Consider the following 23371-nt stretch of genomic DNA (forward strand, 5'->3'; position numbering starts at 1 on the left):
CCTGGCCGGTTGGCTCAGCGGTAGAGCGTCGGCCTAGCGTGTGGAGGACCCGGGTTCGATTCCCGGCCAGGGCACACAGGAGAAGCGCCCATTTGCTTCTCCACCCCTCCGCCCCACCTTCCTCTCTGTCTCTCTCGTCCCCTCCCGCAGCCAAGGCTCCATTGGAGCAAAGATGGCCCGGGCGCTGGGGATGGCTCTGTGGCCTCTGCCCCAGGCGCTAGAGTGGCTCTGGTCGCAACATGGCGACGCCCAGGATGGGCAGAGCATCGCCCCCTGGTGGGCAGAGCATCGCCCCTGGTGGGCGTGCCGGGTGGATCCCGGTCGGGCGCATGCGGGAGTCTGTCTGACTGTCTCTCCCTGTTTCCAGCTTCAGAAAAATGAAAAAAAAAAACAAAAAAAAAACAACAACTAGTTAAATGCAGTGTTTCACTCATTCTCTGTATCACATTTTGAAGACTGGATAATGTATCCTTGAATTTTTTTTAATTAATTAATTTTTTATTCATTTTAGAGAGGAGAGAGAAAGGGAGAGAGAGAGATAGAGAGGGAGAGAGAGGAGAGAGAGACAGAGAGAGAAGGTGGGGAGGAGCTGGAAGCATCAACTCCCATATGTGCCTTTGACCAGGTAAGCCCAGGATTTCGAACTGAAGACTGGATAATGTAATAAAAACTGTGACCTCCTCCTTTTCCTAAGTCCCATCTTTTGCTTATTTAATGTGAGTTAAATCTCAGCTCAGATGAGCACGATTAGATTGTCAGAGTAAGGTATAAAAGCTATTCTAAAAACTGGCATGCCACTGTACAATCTGGAATATGAACAGAGGCAAACCGAGAAGGCCATAAAACCCCAACCCACCCTCAGATAAGACATGGAGAACTACAAGTGATCATTCTCAAAGATCGTGCTCCCAAATCAAGGCAATGCACTTTCACCTAGAAACAAAACAGGAACTGGGGAAACCATGTAAGTGGTTCTATGGAAAGTAGTTTTAAATAGCTAAACACAGAGCATCATCTTGGTGCACCAAAATCCCATCCCTGGTCAGGGCACAGAGGAGAAGCAATCAATGAGTGCACAACTAAATGTAACAACTAAGTGCAACAATGAGTTGATGCTCCTGTCTCTTTCTTCTTTCTTCTCTCTCTCTCTCTCTCCCCCCGCTTCCTCTCTCATTCTTTCACATCAGTGAAAACATTAAAAAAAAATAGCTAAACAATCCAACTCTACAGAGAACTCTCTTATTAAAAAGGCAGCTTTTCCCACCTTTAGCTTTGATAACTGACCAGCCTTCTTTTATATCCTGATTAGTAGAAAAAGTGCCCTAACACAAGTTTTGTAATGGTCATGATTTCACCAATGCTAATATTTACAACTATGTAGGATCTCATTATAACACTCTTCATCACGGAGGTCATATTTGTAAAGCACAGTTTCATGTTTTTCCTAAGTTTAAATGTTCTTCAAAATACGATAATACTTTTTTTTTTGACTCTGCAGAAGCTTCAGTGCTTTGTTAAAAGTTCAAGAAGTTAATGGACTTTCCAAGCTGATTACAAAGTATCTCAGAAGAGAGTAAGAGGGAGAGAAATATCCTTCCTACCTCCCTCCCTCACCCCCTTTTTTTAGGTGAGAGGAGGGGAAATAGTGAGACAGACTTGCACATTTGTCCTGACCGGGATCCACCTGGTAACCCCTGTCTGGAGCTGATGCTCTAGTACCTAGCTATTTTTAGCACCTGAGCCTGCCATGCTCGTCAGCATCCATGGCCATGCTCGAACCAAGTGAGTCACTGGCTGCGGTATGGAAAGAGGGAGAGAAAGGGAGAGAGGAAGGGGAAGAAAAGCAGATGGTTGCTTCTCCTTTGTATCCTGACCGAGAATCAAACCTGGGATGGCCATATACTGAGCTGACGCTCTACTCACTGAGCCAACTGGCCAGGGCCCCTAAGACTGTATTAAGCAAACTACCCCAAACAGAAAAACTTGCATGGAGCCAAGTCTGCACTCCATCTGCTAGGAAGGGTGCAGAGGCTGTGAAGTTGCTGTCTCTGCGGCTCAGGCTATTATACTTTTCAAAGGGAAAGACACTCCACCCCACTTTGCAAAGCTCTAGGGTACCTAAAGGTTTAAAACAAAATCATTCATTTAGGCAATCCTAGATATTTTTGTAAGATATTCCATTCATATTTCTGGTTCCTGAAAACATAAATGGTTTGGTAATAACAAAATAAAAGTTTCAGTGAAAGCTTTTATATATATATAATCTTACTATCTATGGAAAATCCCTTCCCCTTTGGGACACAATATTCCCAACTGAAAGCAAAACGATCAAATATCGCTAAACCTTATATACAACACAGGTGATCCTGAGTCAACACGAATAATTTAGATCTCAGTCTCCTCTTTATCAATGGATAAAATCATTACCATTAAATTTAGGATAAATTCAAGTGAAATATGTACATAAAATGCCCACGTGAGCTTTTTACAAAAATATCTGATTCCTCCTGACGCCAGGACGTTTCACAGACTCCCCTGCCCAACAGCCTTCGTCTACCTGAACTCGGTCACTTGCACTTAAAATTTGATGCTTTGTACCAATATTATTGCACTCAAGGGCTGTGGAGATCTGGCTGGAGCCTGGAGGGACTGAGCAGTGAGATCCCCTTGCAGTCACTCCAGCTCTGACCTTGCGCACTCGCCTCCGTATCTCAGTGCCTGCCCTGCTCCTCGCACTGAAGTGGCTGTTTTGATAAGCTGCCCAACACGCCAGGTGAAGACCCAGCTTTGCTCTTGTTCTTGCTGATCTTTCTCTGATACCCTGTTCTTGAAATTCTGAACATGTTAGTTGGTCACAGACATTTCTTTTCTTTTTTAATTTTAATTTGTTGTAGTCATAGCCATTTCTTTGATTGCTCACATTTATAAACATTGCTTGTGCTTGAGACACTTTGATACTTTTCTTGGCTTATTTTGACACCAAAGACTCCTTTACACAAACACTCTGAGTTCTCACGGCTTCTCTAATTATTCACGTGTTGTCCGTCTTACCCCATTAGTCCCACATGTCTTATAATTTCACCCTTTCCAACAAGTTAGTTTTAGTTCTTGAATCACACATTTCCAATTTCTTCCTATCCCTCATTTCAACTATCACTTTCTCAGAGAAGCCCTCCCTTACATGGCCAATAAAGTCACATTTCTTTATTATATGTATTAAGTAAGACGTGGACATTTCTTCCAGAGCCCTGCCATGGCCTGCGGCATGGCATAGCGGACTAATGTCTAATTCCACCACAAGACCCTAAGCTCTATGAGGACAAGGACCCCAAGAGTCGACTCACCACTCTGTTCCGGCACCATGCCTTTGGAGAGAGCAGATATTCCACACACATGTTTTAGAATGACCAAATGGCTGTTTGTAGTTTTGTCATCAGGAACAATTACAATAAAAACATAATACAGAAAATAAGCACTAGCAAAAAAAATATATATATATCTATCTACATATATATCTATATACACACATATATACTATACATCAAGGTAAAGGAAAAAGTCTTGTACAGACTTCAGGTTTTCCATAAAATTGGTATTTTTTTTACTTCTTATTGCATTTGTTGGGGTGATACTGGTTAAAAAAATTATACAAGTTTCAGGTGCATAACTCTACAATGCATCATGTGTACACTGCATTGTGTGTTCAGTACCCCAAGTCAGGTCTCCTTCCCTCACCATCTGGCCCCCCTCTACCGTCCTCCACTTCCTCCCAACCCCATCCCTCCTGCAATCCTCACACTCTTGTCAGTGTCTATTCAAATAGTTTCAGCAGCAGAATGTTACCCTAATATTTAATATGGAAGCATATCTAACAGCATAAAGGAACCAGGACGTGGCTGCTATAAAAGCAGGAATGGGCAGATGTTCAGGAGTCCAGTCCACTGACCACCCATCATCTGAAGAAAGGACCAGCAGCACTTTAGATGAGACTCTTTGAGCTAGTGCTGAAAAGAACCCCGAGGTCACAGTATCACATGTGCCTTTTAAGTCAAAATGAAATAGAATTTATTCTATGTCTAAAGATCTCAAAACATAGGCCCTGGCGAGTAGGCTCAGTGGTAGAGCATTGGTCCGGTGTGTGGAAGTCTTGGGATTGATTCCCGGTCAGTGCAGACAGTAGAAATGACCATCTGCTTCTCCACCCATCCACTCCTCTCTCTCCCTCTCTCTCTCCTCCCGCAGCCATAGCTCAAATGGTTTGAGCATTGGCCCCGCGCGCAGAGGATGGCTCTGAGGCCTTGCCTCAGGTGCTAAAATAGCTTGGTTGCTGAGCAACAGAGTAATGGCCCCAGGTGGGTAGAGCATCGCCTAGTAGGGGGCTTGCCAGGTGGATCCTGGTTGGGGCGCATGCAGAAGTCTGTCTCTGCTTCCCCGCCTCTCACTTAATAAAATATGTAAATAAATATCTCAAAATGCCCCCAGATAATGTAATTCGCACAAATATTCTTCTTTTTTTAAATTAAAATTTCAGATATAAACATTGTTGGAATCTCTGAGGAGACCCAATACTTAGGACCTCTTTTCTTTCTGCCTGAGTTCTGAACAAATTGGCTTAAGACAAAAAAGAGTGGCCTGACTGGGTGGTGGCTCAGTGGATAGAGCGTCAAATTGGAATGTGGAGGACCGAAGTTCAAGACCCCGAGGTCACCAGCTTGAGTACGGACTAATCTGGTTTGAGCAAGGCTTGCCAGCTTGAGCCCAGGGTCATTGGCTTGAGCAATGGGTCACTCTGTTTGCTGTAGCCCCCTGGTCAAGGCACATATGAGAAAGCAATCAATGAACAACTAAGGTGCTGCAATGAAGAATTGATGCTTCTCATCTCTCTCCCTTCCTGTCTGTCTGTCCCTATCTGTCCCTCTGACTCTCTCTGTCTTTGTCACACAAAAAAAGACTGAACAAGAGGCTAAAACATTGCCGTATAAAGGTAATACTGAAGAATGCTTATTTCTGTAAGGAATAGGCTTCCTTACGAGGTTGACTATTCTCATTGGACAGACTTTCCCCACTCCAACCCCAGATAGTGTCACATGCAATGGGCCTATCCTCATGGAGAGGCTGCTGTGGTGGGTATGTGCAGGGCGAAGTAGAGAACAGGACTCCCTCTGGACAAAACACCCTCTTTGGAGACAAAGAGAGAGAAAGGCCGATCTATGCATGACCCATTCTGGCTCTCCAGCTAATCAATCAGATAGTAAAAAAAAAAGGGTAGAAAGAAGCTGGGGTATTCCTCCCTGGATGCCCCTTCACACTGAAGCCAACATTAGGAATGTAGAATAAGTGCTTTTTCAAAATAAAGATGAAAGAGTGAAAATGATAGGGCATGTGTGGGTGAGGGGGGAGGAGGGAGGGAGAGAGAGAACAAAGAAAAACAGAGAACGAGCAGACAAAGGAATGGTTCTCGAGTCCCTTTAACTTATAATGCTATGTGCCCAATGTGACTTTCCCTTGTATCATCTGTGAAACGGGAACAGCAATATTTGCCCTGACTATAATAGTGTCGTGACAAAAATCTAGTTAAATGATGTATGTAAAAGAGCCTCGGAAACCATAAAGCACAATGGAAATCAAGGCATCGGCATCATCATCATCATCCTCCTCCTCCTCTGTATGAGTAGCATAACATTCCATAAAGTATTTTTTCAAAGATTTTATTTATTCACTTTATAGGGGACAGGGAGTAGAGGAACAGGAAGCATCAACTCCCACACGTGCCTCAACCAGGCAAGTCCAGGGCCTCGAACCGGCAACCTCAGAGTTCCAGGTCAATCCTTTATCCACTGTGCCAGCACAGGTCAGGCCAAAAAAATATTCTAATCTCACTTTTTTGAAGGACTCGTTGGAAAGCCTGGGGAGAGTAGCAACTAATTGTTCAACTTTGTCCATTTAGAAAGAAGAACCTTTCCAAAGGTGGGGCGAAAACTTCAGTCTCTCTTTTTCTAAAAGAAAATGTAACTACAACATCACACAAGTTACAACAATAAAACAACTAGTTCTTCTCAGTCCTCAGATAAAAGTAATATTATTATAGAGTCCACATATTATGTTTCCCAGCTACTGAATTCCTGAGGGTTGCCAGAAACTGCTATTTAGCCACCAACCCAAAATTTCAGACTGCCACAGAAAAGCATACTTGGATGTTAAACTTCTCTTTCACACGCATTTACTCATTTGAAGGAGAATGAATAACAAAATAAAGGCAATAGCAAAAAGAGGACCACGTACAATCAGGTTGGAATTCACTGGGCTAGGCTTGTAAACTTTCTCTTTCTCCTTTAACTTAAAGTTTAAGGATGCCATTTCAGTCTTTATTTGCCTATTAAATGATATTCATAATGCTTCTGCTGATAAATGCAGGGTACAAAGAACAATGAAACCAAGGTTGTCAACAGAAAACCACGTTTGTCATGTACAAAACATATTCAGGATTTCAAGTCTCAGATATTTTTGTTAAAATTGACCTTAGTCTTTGCTTATTCACATACTTCTAAATATTAAAGTTTCCCTACAATAATTTGATAAAATGTCTTGACAACTTTGATATGTCCAAAGTGAACTACCACTTCACCTGCTTTTAACCTCTTCTTCTTACCTTTTTTTTTTCAAAAGAAAATGTCTTGAAGATTACTTACTGCTACTTAAATAGTGCCACCTTCATTACCAAGTTCGCTACTTTCTTTATTCGAGACAAAAAAATATTTTCTATTTTCAGGGAATGCTTGCGCCATCTACTGGAGAGAGACGTTATCATTTTTGTCAAACAAGGAACTATATAGAACACAATTTCCAAAGATATTGATAATTGTGAGTCACTTCTCTCGAAAATGCAACTTTGAAATAAAATCAGGCCCTTTTATTTCTCACATTTTAAGGAATGTGCCAGTATCAGAAGTCTGCACTTTTCTCCAATATAATACAAGTATATGTTAGTTCAAATAATTCAATACCCCCATCTTAATGGAATAATATGATAGTTACATATTCACGGGTACAAGTAATGGGAAAGAGGAAAGAAAGGAGGTAAGTAACCATTCTGCACCTAGTTTTAAAACAAGTAATAGCAGAGGCCCTCTCCCATGTAGCCATATAGCTAGGGATAAAGTTTAGAGTTCTGGCCTGACCAGGCGGTGACGCAGTGGATAGAGCGTCGGACTGGGATGCAGAGGACTCAGGTTTGAAGCCGTGAGGTCACTAGCTTGAGCATAGAGTCTCTGGCTTGAGTAGGGAATCATAGACATGACCCCGTGGTTGCTGGCTTGAGCCCAAAAGTCTGTGGCTTAAGCAAGGGGTCACTCACTCTGCTGTAGTCCCCCAGTCAAGGCACTTATAAAACACAATCATTGAACTAAGGTGCCACAATGAAGAATTGATGTTTCTCATCTCTCTCTCTTCCTGTCTGTCTGTACCTATCTGTCTCTGTCCCTCTCTCTGACTCTGTCTCTGTCAAAAATAAACAAATATATAAATAAAGATTAGAACTCTGTTACAGAAATTTGTAGAATATCAAGATTACTTCACAGAAAGGAATTAAAGCCATTTTGAATATATCTCTGGATTGCTTTTACAAGTTAAAAGCAGTCACTGTTTGTTAATTGACCAGATTACAAACATAACCATGTCGACACCTGTAGTTTATCCTTCTAAGAAGCCTGTTGAGCTGGTCATTCCTGCTGCTAGCATCACCTTCCACAAAACGGGTGGTCTTTTTCTTCATTCCATCCCATGGAAGAAAATTTGAGGGGCTACAGGAAGTTATTTGCTTCTCTGAAACATTTCCCCAAAAGTACAGATCTTATGAGTCAGATAACCAAAGGCAGAGGATGCCATGTTTACCAAGTGATCGGGCAATCAATGTTTTAGCTGACAGAGCAATTCACATCTTGTTGATTTTGCCATAACCAAGCTTATAGGTCAATCCATTCACTGACTTCAGGTTTGGGAAACCCTCATGCAGTAAATGGTTCCACAATCCTCCTCAGCTTGGTAACTGAAGCCTTGTGGAGCTTAACATGGGGCCACTGGAGATCCGGTGCCGGTGTAGAAGCTGTAGCATCTTTTGGACCTTTGGGCTCACACCATCTATACCTCTGGTCCTGATGATAAATGCCAATTCGGGTTTCACAGGTACAGAGAAGTTGCCAGCTTTTCCTGACCTCCTAGCTTAGTTCTGTACATCTGTCTATGTTAACAGCACTTAGCTTTTTCATAGGTAAGTTTCCTCCTTGCCTTTCCAAGCATCCTTGACTTCTTTCTCCGATGCTTGATCTTCAGCTCTGAGAAATTCTTTTGCTTTTTCTCAAGGGTTTCTGGCACAACAAGAACCTTCTTTTCTTCTCCTTTGACCCTCCAAGGGTCCAGCCTGGGAAAGCACTTTGAATTTGTCTTCAGAAACAACCATAATAAGATGGAGTGTAAAAAAATCAGTACCGAGATCGCAATAACCTGTAAATACATATATTTTTCCAATTCTCTTTTGGATGGCACTAAATAAATAACAGAAGAACTGAAAAGAAATTTGAGATCTGTTCCTTTTCAATTAAGAAGAAATTATTTTTTTTTCTAGGGGAGAAAAGTGGGAATCTTGCTGGAAGATCCGTATTATAATTACATCCTTGTTGGGTGTGGCATTTGATTCAAGTTCCTGGCACATATATATCATTTTTTTTTTTTTTGTAATTTTCTGATGTGAGAAGCAGGGAGGCAGAGAGACAGACTTCTGCATGCACCCAACTGGAATCCACCTGGCAAGCCCACCAGGGGGCGATGATCTGCCCATCTGGGGCATTGTTGCTCCGTTGCAACCAGAACCATTCTAGCACCTGAGGTGAGGACATTGAGCCATCCTCAGCATCCGAGCCAACTTTGCTCCAATGGAGCCTTGGCTATGGGAGGGGAAGAGAGAGATAAAGAGAAAGGAGAGGGCAAAGGGTGGAGAAGCAGATGGCCACTTCTCCTGTGTGCCCTGGCCAGGAATTGAACCCAGGACTTCACACGCAGGGCCAACGCTCTACCGCTGAACCAACCGGCCAGGGCCACATATCTTCTTTTCAGTGGGCTTCATGAATTATTAGAAAATTCTAAATCATACCATAACTGTAATTAAATGATGTTTATTTAATGTTTACTTTGTGCAGTTTGTAAAGGAAATATGCTAGACACTAACATAAGGTAGAAAAATGATAAAAAGAGTCCTGGCTGGGTAGTTCCATTGGTTGGAAAATTGTCCCAACATGCAAAGGTTGCAGATTGAAACCCCGGTCAGGGCACGTACAAGAATTAATCAATGAATGCATAAATAAATGGGGCCACAAATCAATGTCTCCCTGTCTCTCTTTCCTCCCCTTCCCATCTCTAATTAATAAAAATAAATAAATTTAAAAGAAAAAGGAAAATAATGAAAGTGAAGATAAACTACCTTGAGACTTCTTATGAGCAGAGATGTCTAGACAGGTGACCATGAGCAGATAAATGATCCTTAATAAATCAAATAAAATTAAAATATATTTATGAACTCAACTCCACAAAGCAATACATAACTATAGTAAATAGTAATGAAACTTTCAACAACAACGTTTAACATTTTTAAAGATTCCCAGTGAGAATTATTTTGCTAGTATTCAAACTAACCTTTTAATTCAATCTGACAGTAAAATTACAAAAACCAAAAAGATGACAGACTAGCCTGATCAGGTGGTGGTCCAGTGGATAGAGTTTCAAACTGGGATGCAGAGGACCCAGGTTCAAATCCCTGAGGTCACCGGCTAGAGTGCATGCTCATCCGGCGTGAGCACGGGCTCACCAGCTTAAGCATGGGGTTGCTGGCTTGAGTGTGGGATCATGGACATGACCCCATAGTCACTGGCTTGAAGTCCAAGGTCACTGGCTTAAGCAAGTGGTCACGTGTTCTGCTGTAGCTGTCCCCCCACCCCCACCCCACTGGCCAAGGAACATAGGAGAAAGCAGCTGATGAACAACTAAGATGCTGCAATGAAGAATTAATGCTTCTCATCTCTCTCCCTTCTTGTCTGTCCCTGTCTGTCCCTCTCTCTCTCTGTCAAAAAATATGTCAAAAATATAATGTTAGAATACATTCCCCTTACATTCTATACCGATATTCTTCACATTAACCATTCCCAATACACTGCATCATTGTTTTCCTTATAACAGGTTACATACATTTTTATTTTTATTTATTGTGTTTACATAGATTCAGGTGTCCCTCCGAGTACATCTCTCCCACGCCCGTGTTCCCCTCAAGCTCCCCCTTGCTCCCCTCTGCCCCACAATCACCCCCTTTCCCTCCAGGATTTGCTTTCCTGCTCTCTATAACGCTGTGTTATGCGTATATAATTTCACCAATCTCTTTCCCTTCTCTGATCCCATCCTCTCATCCCCTTCCCCTCTGTTCACTTTCCCTCTGGTCCCTTTGATCCCGCCTCTGCCTCTATTCTGCGCCTCTGTTCACATTGTTCATTGGATTCCTCAAATGAGTGAGGTCATATGATATTCTTTCTCTGCCTGGTTTATTTCACTTAATGTAATAGTTTCCAGGTCCATTCATGTTGTCACAAAAGGCAAGATTTTCTTCTTTTTCGTGGCCACATAGTATTCCATTGTGTATATGTACCACAGATTTTTAATCCACTCGTCCACTGATGGACACTTGGGCTGTTTCCAGATCTTGGCTATTGTAAACAATGCTGCAATAAACATGGGGGTGCATTTATTCTTTTGAATCAGTGATTTGGTATTCTTAGGATATATTCCTAAAAGTGGGTGGCTGGGTCAAAAGGCAGTTCCATTTTTAATTTTTTGAGGAATTTCCATACTGTCTGGCTGCACCAGTCTGCATTCCCATCAGCAGTGCAGGAGGAGGGTTCCCCTTTCTCTACATCCTCGCCAGCAATTATTATGTCTTGTTTTGTTAATGTGCTCCATTCTGACTGGTGTGAGGTAGTATCTCATTGTGGTTTTAATTTGCATTTCTCTAATGATTAGTGATGTTGAACATTTTTTCATCTGCCTATTGGCCATTTGTATGTCCTCTTTGGAGAAGTGTCTATTCATTTCTTCTACCCATTTTTTGATTGGATTGTTTATCTTCTTGGTGTTTGAATTTTACAAGTTCTTTATAAATTTTGGTTATTAACCCCTTATCAGATGTATTGTCAAATATGTTCTCCCATTTTGTGGTTTGTCTTTTTATTCTGTTCATGTTGTCTTAGGCTGTGCAAAAGCTTTTTAGTTTGATATAGTCCCATTTGCTTATCCTATCTTTTATTTCACTTGTCCATGGAGATAAATCAGCAAATATATTGCTGCGAGAGATGTCAGAGAGCTTACTGCCTATGTTTTCTTCTAAGATGCTTCTGGTTTTATGACTTACATTTAAGTCTTTTATCCATTTTGGGTTTATTTTTGTGAATGGTGTAAGTTGGTGGTCTAGTTTCATTTTTTTGCAGGTAGCTGTCCAATTTTCCCAACACCATTTGTTAAAGAGACTGTCTTTATTCCATTGTATGCTCTTACCTCCTTTGTCAAATATCAATTGTTTATAAAGGTGTGGGTTTATTTCTGTGTTCTCTGTTCTGATCTATATGTCTGTTCTTATGCCAGTACCAAGCTGTTTTGAGTGCAGTGGACTTGTAGTATAACATGATATCAGGAAGTGTGATACCACCCACTTTATTCTTTTTCAAGATTGCTGAGGTTATATGTGTTCTTTTTTGGTCCCATATGTTTTTGAAATATTTATTCTATATCTTTGCAGTATGTCATTGGTATTAGCAATTGTATTGAATTTATATATTGCTTTGCGTAATATAGACATTTTAATGATGTTTATTTTTCCTATCCATGAACTTGGTATATGCTTCCACTTGTTTGTATCTTCCTTGATTTCTTTTGTCAATGTTTTATAATTTTCCAAGTACAAGTCTTTAACCTCCTTGGTTAAATTTACTCCTAGGTACTTTATTTTTTTTGTTGTTGCAATAGTGAAGGGGATTGTTTTCTTAATTTCTCTTTCAGACAGTTCATTGTTGGTGTATAAAAATGCCTCTGATTTCTGAATATTGATTTTATAACCTGCCACCTTGCTGAATCCATTTATCAGGTCTAGTAGTTTTTTGACTGAGACTTTAGTGTTTTCTACATACAGTATCACATCATCAGCAAATAATGATAGTTCTACTTCTTTTTTTCCAATTTGGATGCCTTTTATTTCTTCTTCTTGTCTAACTTCTGTGGCTAGGACTTCCAGGACTATGTTGAATAAGAGTGGTGAAAGGGGGCACCCCTGCTTTGTTCCTGATCTTAAGGGGATTGCTTTTAATTTTTGCCCATTGAGTATGATGTTGGCTGTGGGTCTGTCATAGATGGCCTTTATCATGTTGAGGAATGATCCCTGTATTCCCATTTTGCCGAGAGTTTTGATCATAAATGGATACTGGATTTTATCAAATGCTTTTTCTGCATTTATTGATATCATCATGTGATTTTTCTCCTTCTTTTCTTTATATGATGAATCACATTGATTGATTTGCTAATATTGTACCAGCCTTGTCTCCCCAGAATAAATCCCAGTTGATCATGATGTATGATTTTTTTCATGTATTGCTGGATCCAGTTTGCTAATATTTTGTGAGAATTTTAGCATCTAAATTCATCAGGTATATTGGCCTATACTTTTTTTCCTTTGTATTTTCTTTGCCTGGTTTTGGAATCAGCATTATGCTCACCTCATAAAAGGAGCTTGGAAGTTTTCCCTCCTCTTGAATTTTTTGAAATAGCTTGAGAAGGGTAGGAGTTAGTTCTTTGAATATTTGGTAGAGTTCTCCGTGAAGCCATCTGGCCCAGGGCTTTTGTTTGTTGGGAGTTTTTTGATAACTGTTTCAAATTCATTTGTTGTAATCAGTCTGTTTAGGTTTTCTGATTCTTCCAGATTGATTTTTGAAAGATTATATGTTTCAAGGAATTTGTCCAGTTCACCTAGGTAGTCAAATTTTTTGGTGTACAGTTCTTCATAGTATTTTTTTTTAACAATCCTTTGTATTTCTGCTGTATCAGTTGTTAATTCTCCACTCTCATTTCTAATTTTATTTATTTGAGTCCTCTTTTTTTTCTTGGTGAGTCTGGTTAAAGGTTCATCAATCTTGTTTACCTTTTCAAAGAACCAGCTCTTAGTTTCATTGATCCTCTGTATGTTGTTTTTAGCCTCTATGTTATTTCTTTCCTATCTGATCTTTATTATTTCCTTCTTTCTACTTCCTCTGGGCTTTACTTGCTATTCATTTTCTAGTTCTTTTAGATACAGGGTTATGTTGTTTATTTGAGCTTTTCTAGCTTCTTAAGGTCTGCCTGTAATGCTATGAATTTCCCTCTCAGGAATGCTTTTGCTGTGTCCCATAAATTTTGAGTTGTATGTTCATTTTCATTTGTTTCCAGGAAATTTTTTATTTCTTCCTTGATCTCATTGTTAACTCATTCCTTATTTAATAACAAGCTATTTAGTTTCCAAGTGTTTGAGTGTTTTTCAGTTTTTCTATTGTAGTTAATTTCTAGTTTCATGCCATTGTGATCAGAGAAGATACTTGATATGATTTCAATTTTCTTAAATTTATTGAGACTCATTTTGTGTCCTATTATGTGGTATATCCTAGAGAATGTACCATGAGCACTTGAAAAGAATGTATATTCTGCTGCTTTAGGGTGAAAGGTTTTGAAGATATCTGTTAAATCCAGTTGATCTAGTGTGTCCTTTAGGCTGCTGTTTCTTCATTAATTTTCTTTCTTGAGGATCTATCCATTGATGTTAGTGGGGTATTGAAATCCCGTACTATTATAGTATTGCTGTTTATCTCACCCTTTATGTCCATCAAAATCTGATTTATATATTTAGGTGCTCCTATATTAAGCACATAGATATTTATAATGGTTATATCTTCCTGTTGGATTGCTCCCTTTATCATTATGTAGTGACCTTCTTTATCCCTTACTATAGATTTTGTTTTAAAGTCTATTTTGTCTGATATAAGTATTGCTACCCTAGCTTTTTTATTCATTTCCATTTGCATGAAATATTTGTTTCTATCCCTTTACTTTCAGTCTATGTGTATCTTCTGTTTTGATGTGGGTCTCTTGTAGAGAGCATATGTACAGGTCTGTTTTCTTATTCATGCAGCTACTCTATGTCTTTTGATTGGAGCATTTATTCCATTTAAATTTAAGGTTATTATTGATATGTAGTTGTTTATTGCCATTTTATTCTTTAAATCTACATTCCTCTTTTACTAGATTCCCCCCCCCTTTGTTCCATTTACAACAGGCCTCTTAACATTTCTTGCAGCATTGGTTTGGTTGTAATGAACTCCTTGAGTTCTTTTTTGTCTGTGAAGCTTTTTATTCCTCCTTCAATTTTAAATGATAGCCTTGCTGGATAAAGAAGTGTTGGTTGTAGGCTCTTATTTTGCATTACTTTGAATATTTCTTTGCCATTCCCTTCTGGCCTCAAGTATATATTTCTGTTGAAAAGTCGGATGTCATCCTTATGGGGGCTCCTTTGTAGGTGATTGACTGCTTCTCTCTCACAGCTTATAGTATTCTTTATCTCCTAGCTTTGGTATTTTAATTATAATGTGTCTTGGTGTAGGTCTCTTTGGGTTTGTCTTTAATGGGACTTTGTGCTTCTGGAACTTGTGTTTTTTTTTCAACCGCCATTCCGATGGTACTCAACAGTTTGGGGGGGGCAGTGTATGACAGACCTCAGCACTCAAAACCTGTGTCGCTGAAGTGCCCACTGCTTCTAAGTATCTCTTTGCACTGACTAGAGCAGGAGAACCTCTAGTGGGCGGGGTAATTGCTTCCCTTTGCTGGCTTGGTTCTCCCAGGAGAAATGGCCAATTTAGTTTTTGACATTGATCCAGTATAGGGGTCAAGGTGGCTGTCCCCCCCAGTCTCTCCCTGTGCCCCAGAGACTACACTCACTTCTAGTAACTCCAGTGCTCTCGGTGCTCCCCACTCCCGGAGCCCCAGTTTAAGTGGCTGTGAACAAGGTTTTCTGCACGGTCCCTTTAAGACAGAGTCTGGGTCTGAGTGTTCTGTCTTCTTTCACAAACAGTAACCTGGCTCTTCTTTCAGCTAAATACTGTCTGTACACCTCCTCCAGTCTCTGGGGCTTCAGGCTGGGGTTCCGGTCAGGTCCTGGGGCTGAGGAACCACAAAGCTCGGGGCAACCCACCCCTCCATGAGAGACCTTCCAGGCCACCTCTCGCTCCTGGGAGCGGGGCAGCCGTTTCCGCCCTTCCTACCAGTCTCGGTGTGGCTTCTTTGGTGATGCTTAGTTATAGATTCCTCTTAGTTCAGTCCAAAGTTGATTTTTCAAGATGATTGTTTTTAAATTAAGTTGTAATCCATTTTGGTTCTGGGAGGTGGGAGCTGTAACGTCTGCCTACTCCGTCACCATTTTCTCGGTCTCTAACAGGTTCTATTTTTAAGATTTACTGAATTTCAGGCATTGTATTTTGTATTTTACATATATTGCGTCAACTAATACAACAATCCTATAAGGCAGGTATAGTTACTGCTATAAACTATAGTAAACATAGTTTATAACTTCTGATATTTTTAGTAGTACAGAAAATGTTCACCCAATATGTATGTATAATTTGACTCTGCTACCAGATTCACTTCACAAAGATAATCAATTGCCAGTGAATGGCCCCCAACTACTCTATACATAAAGCACCTTCCTATAAGAGTTTACCTCTTATACTCAGAGAAGGTGGTCTTGACCTCAGAACAATCAGACGGAGACCACTCCTTGCATATTGGGATATTGGGAGAAAGACATCCTGCTGGTGCTGGTTTGGTTGTAAATGAGCAAGTAGTTGCTCAAACAGGAGGCCACGTCCTGGTGGTGGCTGTCAAGGTCAGAGTCTGCCACTGGAGAAAAGACGTAGAGAAAATTGCCGGACACCCTTGTGAGGTGGCACCTGTGTCAGGTCAGCCTTCTATGTAGAGTATGACAGTAGATAAACAGGTCAGAATCCACCAGAAAAGCTTTACTGGTAGTTTTTTTGTATTATTCTCTGTAATGACTTACCTGTTCCCCGTCAGCATAAAGGCCTCCGAAGTTCTAACTACTTCAGTGAACCAAAGACAAACAAGAAAGAGATGTCTAAATAGAAAAGTAGGAAAATGAGGCAGGGCCTATCTGAGTCCTGGCCTAGTCAGGAGGAGGTGCGAGGACACCTCTGGGGAGGGAAATCCCGCGGTCCGGTCGCCCATGGCTCAGAATACCCTTCTTCCTAACAAACTCATGGGAAGTTTAGTCTTTTAAGGGCAGCAGTATTCTCCGTCCGCACTTTTCACAGACTCTCAGAAACAGAGGAACAAAATTAACTACTTATTAAGAAGGGAACTAGTAGTCTCTGTACCAATATTACACTTAGGAAAAAATTCTAACATTGGTGTCAGTTTTGCCCAACTGTAAACAGCGGTAGTGACTGGTTTCTTAATTGCCTCAAAGGAGTATGCTTAGGATCACATAACCTAATAAATAAAATAGCTCTTTTAATCCATGTAAAGATACTACAAAGATGTAAAGAAAGACTTATTAGCAGTACTATGCTGAAATCAAGGCCATATCTTGAAATCATCACGAGGAGTTATATTTGAGACATTCTATACTTGGTTGATTTATCTATAAAATACCAAACAAATGATTTATCCTAAAATTTCCCTTGATTAAAAATTGGGGATGGAGGAGCCGGGGATGGAAAGTGAGTAATAAACTAACTGTTCTGACTCATAGGAGCCCAGCTGTAATAATCATGGACAAAAAAAAAGTTAATTCTTCAGACTCATTTATTGTTAATGTAAGAAAGAAACCTTTGCCTGACCAGGCGGTGGCGCAGTGGATAGAGCGTCAGACTGGGATGCGGAGGATCCAGTTTCGAGACCCCGAGGTCGCCAGCTTCAGCGTGGGCTCATCTGGTTTGAGCAAAGCTCACCAGCTTGAACCCAAGGTCCCTGGCTCCAGCAGGGGGTTACTCAGTCTGCTGTAGCACCATGGTCAAGGCACATATGAGAAAGCAATCAATGAGCAACTAAGGTGTCACAACGAAAAACTGATGATTGATGCTTCTCATCTCTCTTCGTTCCTGTCTGTCCTTCTCTCTGACTCTCTCTCTCTGTCCTTGTAAAAAAAAAAAAAAAAAAAGAAACCTTTTCTAAGTAATACATTTTCACAACATTCCAGGCATGTTTGATTATTTTTAACCTAATCACTTTTTAACAGATAGAAATTGTAAAAGTATGTCAAAGTCCACTTATTCTAATTCAGTGGTTCTCAAATGTTAGGAGACATTGAGATCTTAGAGGTTGTGCAGACACATATTGCTGGGCCCCACACCCTGAGTTTCTGATTTAGAATAGGTCTGAGAACCTGCATTCCTAACAAATTCACCTGTTCCAGGCACCACGTTAAACACTGATTAACCTATGCTTATACTGTAATTAAACAAACACGAACAAAAATCTCAGACATATGTACATTTAAAAAGGTATTTTACCTAGAAGTATAGAATATAATTAGGGATTCCCTATAGTTAGCACTATGAACAACTTTTCTAACTGAAGTAAACCAAAAAAACCCCATTTTTCTCTTTTCTTCTTATACAGGGGTGAAAGAAGGTAGGTTTACAGTTGTTCATATGAAAATAACAGAAATAAATAATGGAGTAATAAATAAACAATACAAAAATAAACCATTTTCGTACTTACAACTGTAAACCTACTTTTTCACACCTGTATTTGATCACAGTGCCCCCAAGTGGACAGAAGTATTACTGACAAGAAAGGAAATTGGCATAATTCTCAAGGGGATGAAGTTACTGTAAATTTATTTACCCTTGTATTTGCCAGAATGCCCAACCTAGTGCTTTTCCCAGGATGCACGTGGTACAGGTTAACTAAACATGCTTTAGAAAGGCGCACCACTCTGACCCAACACTAATGTTGGGCTGAGTCATCCAAAATCTCTGTTAGCTCTTAAATTCTATGCTGGTATGAAGTAACCCTATTCAGAATACAGCAGAATATAAAGAAACAAGTCACAGGGAGACCAGCATCATTCAATGCCCTCTGATTCTCACCATCACAAAGTTGCCCAGAGTCGTGAAGGCATTGTAATACTAAATCACTAGATAGTTTGTAAGAAAATGATTCATGCTTAAAGAATATACTACAAGGTGGTTAAGTGGGTTCTGGTGAAACACTTCCCTCCCTGGGGCAGGATTACTGATGGCTGTCTACTTGGGCTGTATTCTAGAGGAATTTTTTGGGATAAAAATAAGTTTTTTCTTAGGTATAATTGATAACATCTTTACACCACACTCCATAGCAATTTGTATATTATTTTGTGGTATTATAATTCATCTAAAAACTTATCAGCTGAATACAGTGTTTACTTTGATGGGGATATATGGACTCAGTACACTGAACGGTCTCAGTCAATGCCACCAAAGGAATACTGCTGATATGCAAACATTATTTAACATAAAAAAAAACTGTTAAAGAGGCTTGGAGCTTAAAGGCTTGAGATAGACTAAATCTTTCTCTTAATAATTTTCTTACGTGTATTTATATCATATATCTCTCGCCTATCTTCCCCCTCCCACCTAACTAACATTTATATACATATACCTTCCTCACTGTCCACCATTCTCTTAATTTCATAAGAGACTGGTTTTTTTTTTTTAAATGTACACCCATGGTCTCAGATTTCTGTAATCGCTCAAATCAACAGCTCACTTGGTATAACAGAAGGAACAAAATTCACAGGACGGAGATGTAATTTGGTGGCAGCACACGACGGCAGAGGTAACTGCCGCAGGGGGCTAATGAACACACTTACCACTCTGCCTTTTCCTCAACTTCCTTAAGCAGACAAGACACACTCAGTCAAGTCTCATGTTATTTCATGCCAATTAACAAATTGCTAAAATGTCATGTTAATAAAAAAAGCAATTGACCTAAGTAGAAGGGCTAATTAAATGGAGTAAGATAATTAAACGATTCTCAATATGTAATCAAAAATTATGGCTGGAAGTGTTTCACCATGTTGTCTTTTTGTTTTCGAGTGCCTGCCTATCTGCAAAATTCTAATCAGTGTATCCATATGCATAAAAGACAGATCCGGTGCAGATGTTAATTTGTTGCATGATAGAAATCAGGTGTTCAATTACAAATAATGGGGTGTATGAGAGAACGTCCAAGATTTCCATTTAGCTGAACACATGCATTTCAACCAACAAATGATTGCTAAGCATTCATATTGGAATTAGCTACTAACATGCGCCCGAGGCACATCGCACTCAACTCCTTGATTATCCTCATTATGTAATATTCACATCTCCAGCCCTGTGTGCTCCCTAATGTGCCACTGATGTCGGAGCTGGAAAATCTGGTGATCTGGATTGCATTTATTATACCTGAATTCTTTTAAAAAGGATGGTTTTGATTTAAATTCTAGAGCACTTGAACATCTGTTTCCCAATCTTACATTTAAACAATCAAAATTGTTTGCATTCATACACAGGTAAACTCCTTGAGCTAGGAATATTTTACACTTTTAACATGTAAAGCCAATGTCAACAAGGCCCTTCCAAGATAGTGCCTAAATGTTATTTTTGTAAAATCACTACACAGCGGGTATCAAGAATACTCACTTGGATAAAGGACATTATGCAGAATTGCTTTTTATATAAATTACTACAAAGACCCGGGCTTAAAATGTACTTATAAATTATGATATCTACCAGGCCAAGCCTATAGTCTGATGCAATCTGAGAGGATGAATAAATATCAGGCTAATGCTGAATTGTATGTTCTATATCAAGACCCAAATATTCAGAGTTGGCAAATTAGTTATTCCATAACTAAAAGGGCCGTATCTCTCAAACCTTAATGTCAGATAACTGCAGAAGAGACAGCTAGAAGGGTCACTGTGTCAGATGACAGAGTAATATCAGTGCATGTCCATGAGACTTCATTTAAAAACACATATGAAGAAAGTTTGGCCCTGGCCGGTTGGCTCAGTGGTAGAGCGTCAGCCTGGCGTGCAGAAGTCCCGGGTTCGATTCCTGGCCAGGGCACACAGGAGAAGCGCCCATCTGCTTCTCCACCCCTCCCCCCTCTCCTTCCTCTCTGTCTCTCTCTTCCCCTCCTGCAGCGAGGCTCCATTGGAGCAAAGATGGCCCAGGTGCTGGGGATGGCTCCTTGGCCTCTGCCCCAGGCTCTAGAGTGGCTCTGGTCATAACAGAGCAACGCCCCGGAGGGGCAGAGCATCGCCCCCTGGTGGGCGTGCCGGGTGGATCCCGGTCGGGTGCATGCGGGAGTCTGTTTGACTGTCTCTCCTCGTTTCCAGCTTCAGAAAAATAAAAAAAAAAAAAAAAAAAAAAAAAGAAAGTTTAAAAATAAAACAATTAAATCTTTTAATTCGTATTTCAATGAAATCAATTTTAAAATATATACTTACTCATTAAAAATTAGTAACTGTTATTTCTGAATATGTGGCAACTAGCAAAGCCTCAAATAATTTGAAGGTAAAAATAGAGAGGGATAATTTCAATAAACAAAGAGATGCAAAAATGGTGACCTCATGGATCAAGGCTGGCCTGCAGATGTGCTTTGAAAGCACAGTATTAAAAAATACGATATTTCAATTTTTTTTTTCATGTTCTCTTGACTCTCCTAATGCCAACTATCCCACTCTTTATAACATTATACTTAATCACGTCACACTTACTCACTCGGCTTGCCTTGCCCTCGGTAGTATTTGAGTTGTGTGATCACCAGAGAAAAGCACTGGGTATTTATTAGGCATGTTGCCTAGCAGTGTAGGAACAAGCTCTTCAATCAGACACACTGAGGTTTAAGTCATGGTCACTTACTAGCTATATTACTGGACAAATTCCTTAACCTCTTTATGCCTCAGTATCTCTCGGTAAATTGATATAAAAGTGATATCAAACAAATGAAATCTACATACATAAGTATACCATAAACTATATAAATACATCATATAGAGTGTAAGAACTAATTAAGATGATATATATTCAGTATAGCTATATGCTTTAAATATATTTATATATAGTGATTGTTTTATTTTTATGTCACAGCTCTAAGAAGTTGCATGCTTCCTCGGCTCGCTGATTAGCAGTGTGACAGATGAGTACTCTGAATGGGTGACAGTCCACCAGATAATGGACACATGTCCTATGTTAAAAACTGGCTGCTAAGGAATCTTTCCAGTATGTTTACACAACTTCTACCGAAAGGGCACAACTACTAATGTTCTCCAATTTACATCGACCACATATTCCTTGAGGAACTACTGAAGACTATCACTGAGCCACTAATGAGGACACTCACATGGTATTTGAAACTTCAATAAGAAATCCATGGCAAGTAGATTAGGTTTTAAGGCTAATGGTAAAATTGCAGATTGATGAAACACAGTATTGGGTCCCAACATCAGCAAAAGTGACTTGCATGCATTTTGGGGCCTCTTGGGAACTTTCCAAAGTACTCCACTGTAAGTCTTAGTTTGACTTTTCCAATCATACTTAAGGATAGGGAAGGATAACAAGACACTAGAAGAAACCCTAAACTAAACCTCACTCTTGGGGAAAGGGAGAACATCTGTAACAGGATGAGGTGCCCTCTAGAAACCTTTGTAATTGTGCTTCTCCACACCCAGATTTATCATAACATAATCTCCATAGAATAGGGTAGAAGACAAGACAATGTTAGACAAAGTATGCCTGTGTGCATTTATTAATAATCTATAGTTATAGATTATAGTTACAGAACAGTAAACAAAGCAGATTCAACAAAGGGAGGTATCTATGGTTATTTATTTAATAGTTAATTAGATACCTGTCCTTTGTAAAATAGTGTATTAGGAATTCAATGAGGAGTTCAGGAAGAAATGGACACAGATCATAGCCACAGGATCCTTGCAAGTAGGGCAGCTAAGGCCTTTTCAAATGTAATTAAAATACCAGTAGAAAGCTCTATGGCAGGGGTAGTCAACCTTTTCATATCTACCGCCCACTTTTGTATCTCTGTTAGCAGTAAAATTTTCTAACTGCCCACCGGTTCCACAGTGATGGTGATTTATAAAGTAGGGAAGTAACTTTACTTTATAAAATTTATAAAGCAGAGTTACAGCAAGTTAAAGCATATAACAATAATTACTTACCAAGTACTTTCTGTTGGATTTTTGCTAAGTTTGGCAGAATAAATCTTTATAAAACAACTTACTATAGTTAAATCTATCTTTTTATTTAAACTTTGGTTGCTCCGCTACCGCCCACCATGAAAGCTGGAATGCCCTAGTGGGTGGTAGGGACCAGGTTGACTACCACTGGGCTATGGGATCCAAGGATAAAAACCATAATTTTTCCATCAACTGAGCATGTTGAGAAATCCAAGTGACTTCCTACTTTAAGTAGAAATCATATCTATGAAGATCAGGAAGATGACAAGGTGCCCCAATCCACTGCATTTTTAAACTGGAAGCTTACCGGGGGAGAAAAATCAACACTTAATCAGGTGAGACCATTTATTGATGAAGGTCTGAAATGGTAGAGTAAAATTTCTACACAGATGGAACATATGGCAAACAACCTCTTTATATGAATGGAGTGGGCAGGAAAATAAAAGGGGTCTGGAAGATGTTTTTAGTGACAGTATGAACAGCACTTTAAGATTCAGAAAACTATCCCTGGCTGGTTGGCTCAGTGGTAGAACATAGGCCCTAGGATGGCCCGGGTTCAATTCCTGGTCAAAGCACACAGAAGAAGTGCCCACCTGCTTCTCCACCTATCATCCTCTCATTTCTTTTTCTCTCTCTCTCTTCTCCTCCTCTCCTGTAGCCATGGCTCAGTTGGAGCAAGCTGGCCCTGGGCACTGAGGATGGTTCCATGGCTTCTACCTCAGGGGCTAAAATTTGGCTGCAACAGAGCAACACCCTTGTTGGGCAGAGCATCGCCCCCTAGTGGGCTTGCCGGGTGGATCCCATTCTGGGCGCATGCAACAGTCTGTCTCTGCCTCCCCTCTTCTAACTTAAAAAAAATAAAAGGAGGCCCTGGCCGGTTGGCTCAGCGGTAGAGCGTCGGCCTAGCGTGCGGAGGACCCGGGTTCGATTCCCGGCCAGGGCACACAGGAGAAGCGCCCATTTGCTTCTCCACCCCTCCGCCGCGCTTTCCTCTCTGTCTCTCTCTTCCCCTCCCGCAGCCGGGGCTCC

The 23371-nt window shown here is 40.3% G+C and overlaps 1 protein-coding gene and 1 pseudogene across 4 annotated transcripts in view; both read right to left on the reverse strand.

Annotated features, from left to right (window-relative positions):
* The window catches only part of CADPS2 (calcium dependent secretion activator 2), a 538020-nt gene that overhangs the window by 199229 nt on the left and 315420 nt on the right, over positions 1 to 23371 (reverse strand). The window lies entirely within an intron of this gene.
* LOC136324511 (large ribosomal subunit protein uL30 pseudogene) overlaps positions 7646 to 23371 on the reverse strand; it is a 42295-nt pseudogene continuing 26569 nt past the window's right edge.

Source organism: Saccopteryx bilineata, chromosome 2 (assembly GCF_036850765.1).
Source record: "Saccopteryx bilineata isolate mSacBil1 chromosome 2, mSacBil1_pri_phased_curated, whole genome shotgun sequence".
Taxonomy (NCBI): Eukaryota; Metazoa; Chordata; class Mammalia; order Chiroptera; family Emballonuridae; genus Saccopteryx; species Saccopteryx bilineata.